We start from the raw sequence: 9,266 nt of genomic DNA, 5'->3' as shown, positions 1-9,266 counted from the left end.
GTCTGTCTGTGTGTGTATTTTGCATAGCATATTATCTGAATTAGCATGGATAATTCAAATGCACTAGTATCTAAATTTTAAAACTTTCCCCATTCCCTGGCCCTGGGACTTGCTAGAGTCCCTAACAATATTTATTTGATTTTTCCCTGTTAGACTACCTCATGAAGTTTTTTGACTTCAAAGTGCTTAAATATCAGGGAAGAAAAGGAACTTTAATTCACAAACTAGGTAGACAATCCTCAGATGATTCAAACTGGCTGCAGAGGAACAAGGCTTAGCATGTTGCCTCAGATTTTTGCTAGGCACTGCATGATCCAGGGATGGAACAACTGGAAACCAGGCAACCTAAAAAACCTCCCCTCTCAGGACACAGACTTCATTTAATGGCAGTAACCACACCCACAAGGATAAAACACATTTTTCACCTGCCACACGCATGCAAGGTACATCTTTTACGTTGGTGGTCCTTCTGCAGTCATTTCAAGTTTTGATCTCTTTCGTATAGTATCTGAGCATTGGCCATACTCACAACAGCCTCCCGGTGAAATGAACTGGTGGCAAACAATAAAATGTAAGGGCTGAGAACCTTAATTAACTTCACCTTGCTTTCTGCTTTGTCACCTGGCAGTGCACGTGCATTTTACTTCTACACATGACTCGCCCCAGACTTAGATGGATTGATTGTCATCTCAGTAAACTTTTCTTTAGTACCTAGAATGTACTACGAATAGAAAGGTGGTTAGCTGAGGATATAACTGTTAACAGGCTGTCTGATGATTTGTTTAAAAAGTACACATACATTAAAATGAATCCAGCACACATCTCACTGGAAGTTTCCCTTGAGATTGGCATTTGGAAATCTTTGAAATGCCTTTTTAGACTAAGCTGCAATCCAAACAGTAGCTGATCTGCATACTAAAGCATGGTGTGGAAAAATGTTAATCCTAACTGGTTTGTGACTGGACAAACATTATCCTGATAATTAGGCTTCCTTGAGCTTCGTTAGCACCTGGTATGACTTAACTCTTGTTGGATTTTGGGGTTTGGTTTTCAGAGTTGGTTATTGTTAATAATGGATAGTGGTTAACCAGTCCTTGATGTTAATGTAGGTATAATAGTCTGCAGATATTTTGGTAGGTTTAGATGTGAGAAGTTCTCAGTCTTAACTCTGGAGACGAACGTGAAATACATGTGGTGCAGTGGTAAGTACTGCCCCAGGTGCTACGGTAGCCAAAGGAGAGAAATAACTTCATAGGAAGAGGTTGTCAGAGAAGTTTCCTAGAACAAGTGGCACCTGTGTCAAGCTTAAGTTGAGACTCTCCAGCCAGGGACAGCAGGATATTGCACGACGTAGCCTCTGAGAGATGTTGGTGGCTTCTGGAAGGGACAGATGAAAACCGCAGGAGTTTGGAGCTAGGGCAGGAGGTGTATAATGTGAGAGCTGGACAGATAGGCAGGAGCCTAGTGGTGAAAGTGAAGACACTTGACTTGTAGCCTGCTGGAAGATTTCAAGACTGTGATAAGCATTTGGATTTTTGTCTTATGACATGCTGATGGAAGCTCTGAGGGTGGCCTGTAAAGACCAAGCACAGAGACTGGTTAGAGAATTGTAGAAGCTTGAGGGGTAGAGGGACTCACTGAGTTGTAACAGTACGGAGAGAAAGCATGGAGTTTCTGCCTTCTAAGAGAGAGCACTGACATGACATGATGGGAGGAGAGGAAGACACCACAGCTTCTGGCTTTCTGGCTTGGTTACTGGAGCTGTTGGGAGAATTACCAGAGCCAAGCAGCTTTTAGTGGGATGCAGGTTGATTTGAAGTGTGAAGTTTGTGATATCCTTTCCCAGTGGACATGTTAGATGAGGTTTCTAGCACAGGATGAATTAAAGCCATGGCTGACTAATACAAAATAGTATGAAAATAATTTGTTAAAGCATCGATTTTTAAAAAATTTTTGATAAAAGTAAAGCAATAAATGAATTAAACTCAGCTTTGACAGAGTAAGATATTTTTTAAAAGTAATTTCTTTCATGTAGTTAATAATTTATGGTAGGCGAGTAGAAAACAATGTTTTTTTTTTTTCATTTCCGTTGTACTCATAATTCTTCCTTGGATCTTTCTAGTGGATGTTCCAACACTGTCCACTTACTGGGTTTTTTGGACAGTATTCTCTCAACTTGAAATCCTTTTTCCTCTGTTTCAACTTGAGAATCAGAGTTCTTACCTGCTCTTCAAAGCCCGGCAGAAGAGCCAACCAGGATGTCCTCTCCAGATGGCTCTAAAGGGTGTGTGTGGGGGGGGTGGGGGTGCAGCTTCTTGTAACTACTGTCAAGAATAAATGCAGCTATAAGTTTGGGCATAAAATTGCAGCATTTTATTTTTTTGAAAGCATTAAAAAGTTTAAGTCCAAGCCACTTAAATGATAACTCTGGACAGATAACTCTGGACAGAAATTGGCTACAATCTTCTTTTCATTCAAAATAAGTATAGGTCGTGAAGTTTGGGTAGGAAGAGTACTCTGAGGCTTTAGTTTTGATCCTTGTAAGTTCTCTGATCTAGACCTGCCAGCATCCTGTGTACATGTGAGTGTTGGCGCCTGCCTGTATCTGCACCGCTCCAGGCAGGAGTGTTTCCTGTGCAGATCACGAGACCCGCCTGGCTCTGTCGTTCTGTTCCCTCTGTGTTCAAGTCTAGTCGAACTGACAGATATCCTGGCAAAGGCCCCCACATCTTTGGTGGCCCCGTGGCTGTTCGCCTGGCTGAACTGCCTTCATACATCAGTCCAGGTCGCTCCATCACTGTTATTTCTCAAGCAATAATTGCATTGTTCTGCTTAGATAAGGGTAGAAACCATATCTCACAGTATTCAGAGAACACAGTGCTGGAAATTGGGCACATTGTTCTACATGACCCTAGAGGTCCAATTCGATTTTTTGACTATTTCCAGTTTTTGAACTCAAAACAAAATATGCTCTTTGATACAGATTTTTTTATACCAATTCACTAAACTATATTAAAAGCAATTTTCTATTAAGGCTTTCCCAATGATAATTATAGTTAGAAGTGACAGATTGGTGTCATCTATGGTCATAAAGAAAATACCGTAATGTCTTTTTTTTTTTTTGGCTGTGCTGGGTCTTTGTTGCTGCACACGGGCTTTCTCTAGTTGCTGAGAGCGGGGGCTGCTCTTCACTGTGGTGAGCAGGCTCCTCATTGTAGTGGCTTCTCTTGTTGTGGAGCACGGGCCCTAGGCGTGTGGGCTTCAGTAGTTGCGGCACATGGGCTCAGTAGTTGTGGCTCACGGGCTCTAGAGCACAGGCTCAATAGTTGTGGCGCACGGGCTTAGTTGCTCCGTGGCATGTGGAATCTTCCCAGGGCAGGGCTCGAACCCGTGTCCCCTGCATTGGCAGGTGGATTCTTTACCACTGCGCCACCTAGGAAGTCCTACCGTAATGTCTTGACCATTTGCTCTTTTTCAAGTCTGCACCTTAAAAGCCAATATGAAACAACTTGTTGAGTCTCACAAAATATCTTTGAGCAACATAGAGCAAGCCCCAACCAAATGGCAGAAAAATGTATGCTTGATAAGACAGACATGACAAACTTTATATTTAAGTGTTGTTAGATTGACTTTTAGGGAGTTATTTATAAATGACTATGTCTTCATGGTCTTTTCTCATATTCATCCATATAGTTGCATAATAGGATTGCATTCGAATTTATAAGCATCTTCCTTTGTGGAGCAGGTCTAGATAGCCCATGAATTAGAGGTGTTATAAGTTAGGGAAAATAAACTTTTAATACCTTTAATATTAAAATAAACTTTTAATACCTTCCTAACTCACCCACGTGGTCCTGTTGATTTCATTTTGGGGATGACAGACCACTGCCTGCAAGTGTTATTGGAACACAAGGACACACGTTCACTTCCATATTGTTTACCACTGCATTCGTGCTGACCTTTTACGGAAAGAAGTGGCCTGCTCATATAGATACTCACACAGGGCAGAGTAGGTCTATGCATTGCATTCAGTGGACCAGAAAGGCATCAATTTTCTCTACCCTCCAGTCTCCCAACAGGATGTTCTTTCTGAGATGGATTCAGCTGATGCCAAATCTGCTGTCAGTGATGCCTCTGCGTGTTCACCGAGGCTCCTATGTGGGAAAAGTCCAACTCAGTCTGTTCTCAGAACATCATCAACAGGAAAGGCATGCCAGCCTTATCTGTCCCACCACACCACCAAAGCTCCCTCTTCTTACAGTGGGTGGGGCGTTCTGATCTTTTGCCCCATCTGAGTTGTGCTCCTACACACACACACACACACACACACACATATACACACACACCCCCGCCTAAGGTCTGGTCCACCTGCCCCTCCCACCCCCTTGGATGGACAGGAGAAGTGGGGGCTTCCCTCTCATCGGCTGCTTCCTCCTAACACCAGTGGGTGTTGTTTGAGCAGGCTGAGGTATATTATCCAAAATATACTATCAGTCCAGTGTCAGGGAAAAGGAACAGAACATTCTAAACCAACACCTGTTTGCACAGCATTTCTATTTCTAAGGTAAAGTTACAACAGTGTTTCTTAGTGACTTCCCCTTGGCTGTCCGACATATTATCAAAATAGCTTTATAAAATGGATTATGGTTATTATAATGGGGTCAGTTTCTTCAGTTTGTTTAAAAAAAAACTTGCATAAATCTGGGAGCTTGAAGGGCTACAGTGATTTGTGATTGAGAACTTGGATTTGTGGATGTCACCATTCCCAGATTTCAATACCAGAGGCTCCCTGCCCCCATTTTTACCTCTTGTTTTCCTTAGTTTTGGGGGCAAGACAGGGGAACCTCAGAAGCTTGCTCTGTTGACGCCATCCTTCCTAGAGTCTTCAACTATTAAAAACATTTCTCTGATTATATAATAGTACAATATAGTGGCTGGAGATATTTGTAAATAGAGGAATAGAAGAGGAAAGCATTTCATAATTTCAACACCCAAAGACTTTTTTCTAGGCTGCAGACATATCCAGCTGCTTAGTAGCTGTTTCTTGCCACTTAAGCACCTAAAAGCTGTTTAACTTACATCCACAACAGAACCCCCTGGTTCCCTCACTTCCCAGCTACACCCCATCCTACACAAATGAATGACAACTGAGTAGGAAATCTGGAAACAGAAGGTTCTTCCCAGCATTTTAATGAAAACATAAACATGCTGTGTTGCTATAGCAATTTCAGCAATAATTTACAGCAGTTCTCATTGGTATGTTTATAAACTCCATCTTTTTTAGAGTAATATTTATATGTATTTACTCAAAAAAAGGTTTCAGAACAAGTTAACCTTAATAGGTAGATTAATCCACATACTCCATTATGAAATAGAGCTCGTTACTGTGTACCCATGACAGCAGGCATTGAGACACTGCAGAGTAGACTTGTCTTTCCTGTCAACAGCCTTCGATTTAGTCCTGTTACGAGGAACACATAAGAAGATGGGGGGGAGTGATGGCTAGATACACACATGGCAGTTGTTCAAGAACCAGCACTTCAATTAATCCTCCAAAAAGCACTACTATGTGTATCAACACACCTGAAAAGTTCTCCTAATCTTGTATGCCAGCTCATGCGATGGTATAATGTTTTCACAGAGTCAAATCATTGTCTCACAAATTATCAAAAATCCAGTATTGATACATTCTGATTGTTTTGTTTCATTTTGTTTTTTGCAAAAAACATTTATCTCCTAAAGTGCTAATGGGAACATTTTTTTAAATATGTATGATTTAGCTATTTTAACCAAAGATGTAGCTATATTAACCAAATTCCTAAAATGTTACCTATACTAGTTAGAAATAAAAGTAATTGCATGTGGGGGAGTTCCCTGGTGGTCCAGTGGTTAGGACCTGGCACTTTCACTGCCGTGGCCCAGGTTCAGTCCCTGATTGGGGAACTAAGATCCTGCAAGCCATGCCGTGAGGTGAAAAAAAAAAAAAGTGATTGCATGTGCACTGCAACATGTTCATGTGAAATCTGATTTCTCTCCCTGAACACTTAATCCAGTGCGACTAGCTGGAACACTTTTCCATGTAATACCTCTTCATTTCTTTCTCCCATTTTAACAGACTGGTACACTGCCTGGGGACAGTCCATGCCTTTGAAGTTCAAAACATTCTTCCTCAGCATGAGGTTCTCATCTTAGAATTTGTACAGCTGGAGGGACTTGAATTTTCGCATTATTCAGACCTGAAATGCCAAAGCAACATATCGTGTATGGCTCAGAAAGCTGTTGCTGCAAGTGGAGAGACGTCTTTTTAATGTATCTGTCCAAAAGAAATAGTATTTCATTTCAAATTGGTACAAGTACAGAATCATTTTCTAGCTGCCCTGACTGAAATGCACCAATGAAAGACGTTATGAGATAAATACCGGGTACCTCACAAACACTGCATAAAAATACAAGGTCACTATGTCTGCAGTCAGTTACTAGTGAGAGTTTGTCCTTTTATGGAAGTGGAATTAATTCTCCTGGTCTTGGGAGTGACTGCTTGCCAGGTGCTGCTTCGGTTCACGGGTTCACGTTTGCTAAGGAGCTAGATAGCATGGGCTAGAGAGCAGTGCCCAGGGAACTGCGGAACCTCACTACGGGGAAGGCTGTGTGTGGTCTTAGGGTTATGGGTAGGGCCAGGATGTGACCCTTGCAGCTGTAGGAAAAGGTAATACCTGCTCTTAATTTTCTCCTTTCTCTAAACATATCCTGAACTCTTTCAAATTGGGTTTAAAAACACAACAGAAAATTCCTTGATTAGAAGAAAACCAGGAGGGGCAAAGTGCTCACATAGGGCTAGCTCCTTCTGGTGTTCATTGTTTTCTGGGGTTGAGCTTGGCTGCCTGTTCACACTCTACTGGCACTTTTCAGCTTTGCAGTGTGGCTTCAGCCTGGCAACTCTGCTGGGGCTGCCCTAATGTTCTCACATTCCTGCCCTTCTCATCGTGGCCGTATTTAATAGTGTTGACCTGCTTTACCTCTGCAAAATCCTGCCACGAGCTCCAGCATCCATGGTCTCTTGGTGCTGTTGCTCTCACTTCTCCCAGATCCCTTGCTTTGCTCTTGGCTTTCATGTGTGGATGTACAGTGGCTGTCATCATGGCATGTTTTTAGTGCCAGCTGCTGTGCTAAGTAACTAAAAAATACATGTCATTTTATCCTTAGCAATATGAACTATCCTGATTCCAATTTTACAAATAGGGTAGCTGAGGCAGTCATTGATTCATTTATCTTATACACAAAGGAGGAAAAGATAATTGTAAGATCTTTCTAGCTATAAAGGTCTTTATCCTCTAAAGCTGTAATTAATTTGGGACTTCCCTGGTGATCTGGTGGTTAGGACTCCATGCTTCCACTGCAGGGGGCCGGGGTTCAATCCCTGGTTGGGGAACTGAGATCCTATCTGCTGTGTGGTGCGGCCAAAAAAAAAAAAAAAAATTAACCTGAATTAGAAATTCAGATACTGAAATTAATTTGAATTCTTTTTTGTCATAATTATTATGAAAGGCCTTTGGAGTTTGTATTTATAGGCTATACATATTCAACTCCTCAGGTCCAGGTATCTCAAAAAGGACTTGTACAAATAAAAGTTTAATCACAGCTAAACACAGAACAGTATTACATTATGGTGTTCTTCTCTCTCCAACTTTATTCCTAAAATTTACTGATCTTTGCTGTCCAGAGTTCTTTTTGTTACTTAAATTGCTAACTGAAGACTGAACATCCCCAAAGACTCAGGTGAGATTTCGTTAGCTAGAACTAAATCTGAAAGAGCAAGGTCTAAAGACTTGATTAAAAAACACAGGAAACAGGTTTTCCAAGTGGAATATGAGACATTCCACACACATGCTTCCATCACTTCCTGTACCTCATCAGAATCATGTCCCTGTCTCTTAAAGGCAAGCTCAAAGGCCATGTCTGGAAATCCTGATTTAGCCTCCTCATCCTCATGACTGCTGCCTCCTGATTGTAGCTCTCAGTCTGCACTTCACCTTCTTGCACCTGACAGATTGCATCATAAAATGTTCTCTCGTTATTTCACTCTTACCTCCCCAAGCAGCTTACACAAGTGTGACTTTTGGGGGTCACATACTATATGATATTTCTTTGGTAAACCTTCTCAGGTGTCTGTGGAGTGCTTCTGACCTCTCACTTAATATATCCAGAAGATATATACTGGGGTACATAACTTTCCTGAATTCTCAGAGAGTAAGAGTTAATGGACATTATTCGATTTTAACTCCTTTACTGCAAGGCTGGGTAGTTTCAAGAGAATGGCCCTGATTGCAACAGCCAGGGAAAGGAACCTGTTTTCTTATGTCTCCTGAAGGAATTCCCCTTGGCTTGAAAAATTCCTTTTAATGAAAGAAGGTGAATGATAGAATTCAGGCGACTTTAAACTCTGTAGCCCATGCTCTTCAGTTTGGTGCCTGTCAAACCAGTCACCTGCCAAAGCGGGACTGGGAAGGAATGGTTTTTCAGGCAGGGTTGTTGGTTTTAAAATGCAGTGTTGATGATAAGCCAGGAGATAGGACCCTTGTAACTGGTGTAACTTCCAGATTGGCCCCCAGCTCCAGGAGTCAAGGGAGAGAATTCTGATATTACAAAGATCTTACATACTTATAGTCCCCATTAGATCTGTTACCTGCTGGAAAAATACGTATCTTCTCAGCCGTCGATGCATGTGACAGCTCTCTTCTTGCTTCTTCTGAGGGTAACCATCACTTCAGACATGAGAGCGACCTTCCTGTGAGCCCCACACACCCTCAGAGATTTCCTCATTTCCAAAACTCTTATTTCAAACAGAAGCCAGACTTTTAAGGTTGAAATCTTTAGTAGGAGCTTGTGAGATTTTGTTTTTGCCTTTTGTAAATGGCTAAAGCCAGTTAGCTGTTGGGAGGCATGGGCTTAGGTGTGGCTTGATGCTGGGCTTAACTGAGAGTGTGGTACTTCCAGGAACGTGCGAATTGTTCACCAGATGTTAATAACACAGGCCTGCTCGGAAAACAGATGAAAACCACATTTAGCTGCTGATGGGATGTATATCCCAGTGAGAGTAAAGAAAGGAGGGACACAATTTGTATGAATACATAAAAAATGAAAGTTGGAGTATACTTTCAGATCTTCAGATCTTGCCCAAATATATTCATTCCACTTGCTTTTCTATTTGCAAGTTCTTTATTTGGAGTTGGCTATGCCTTCACAGTTCTGTAGGTGTTATAATGTCA

The sequence above is a fragment of the Hippopotamus amphibius genome, chromosome 6 (genome assembly GCF_030028045.1).
Source record: "Hippopotamus amphibius kiboko isolate mHipAmp2 chromosome 6, mHipAmp2.hap2, whole genome shotgun sequence".
Lineage (NCBI taxonomy): Eukaryota > Metazoa > Chordata > Mammalia > Artiodactyla > Hippopotamidae > Hippopotamus > Hippopotamus amphibius.
The sequence above is the reverse complement of the archived record's forward strand: the minus strand, read 5'-3'. Positions refer to the sequence as shown.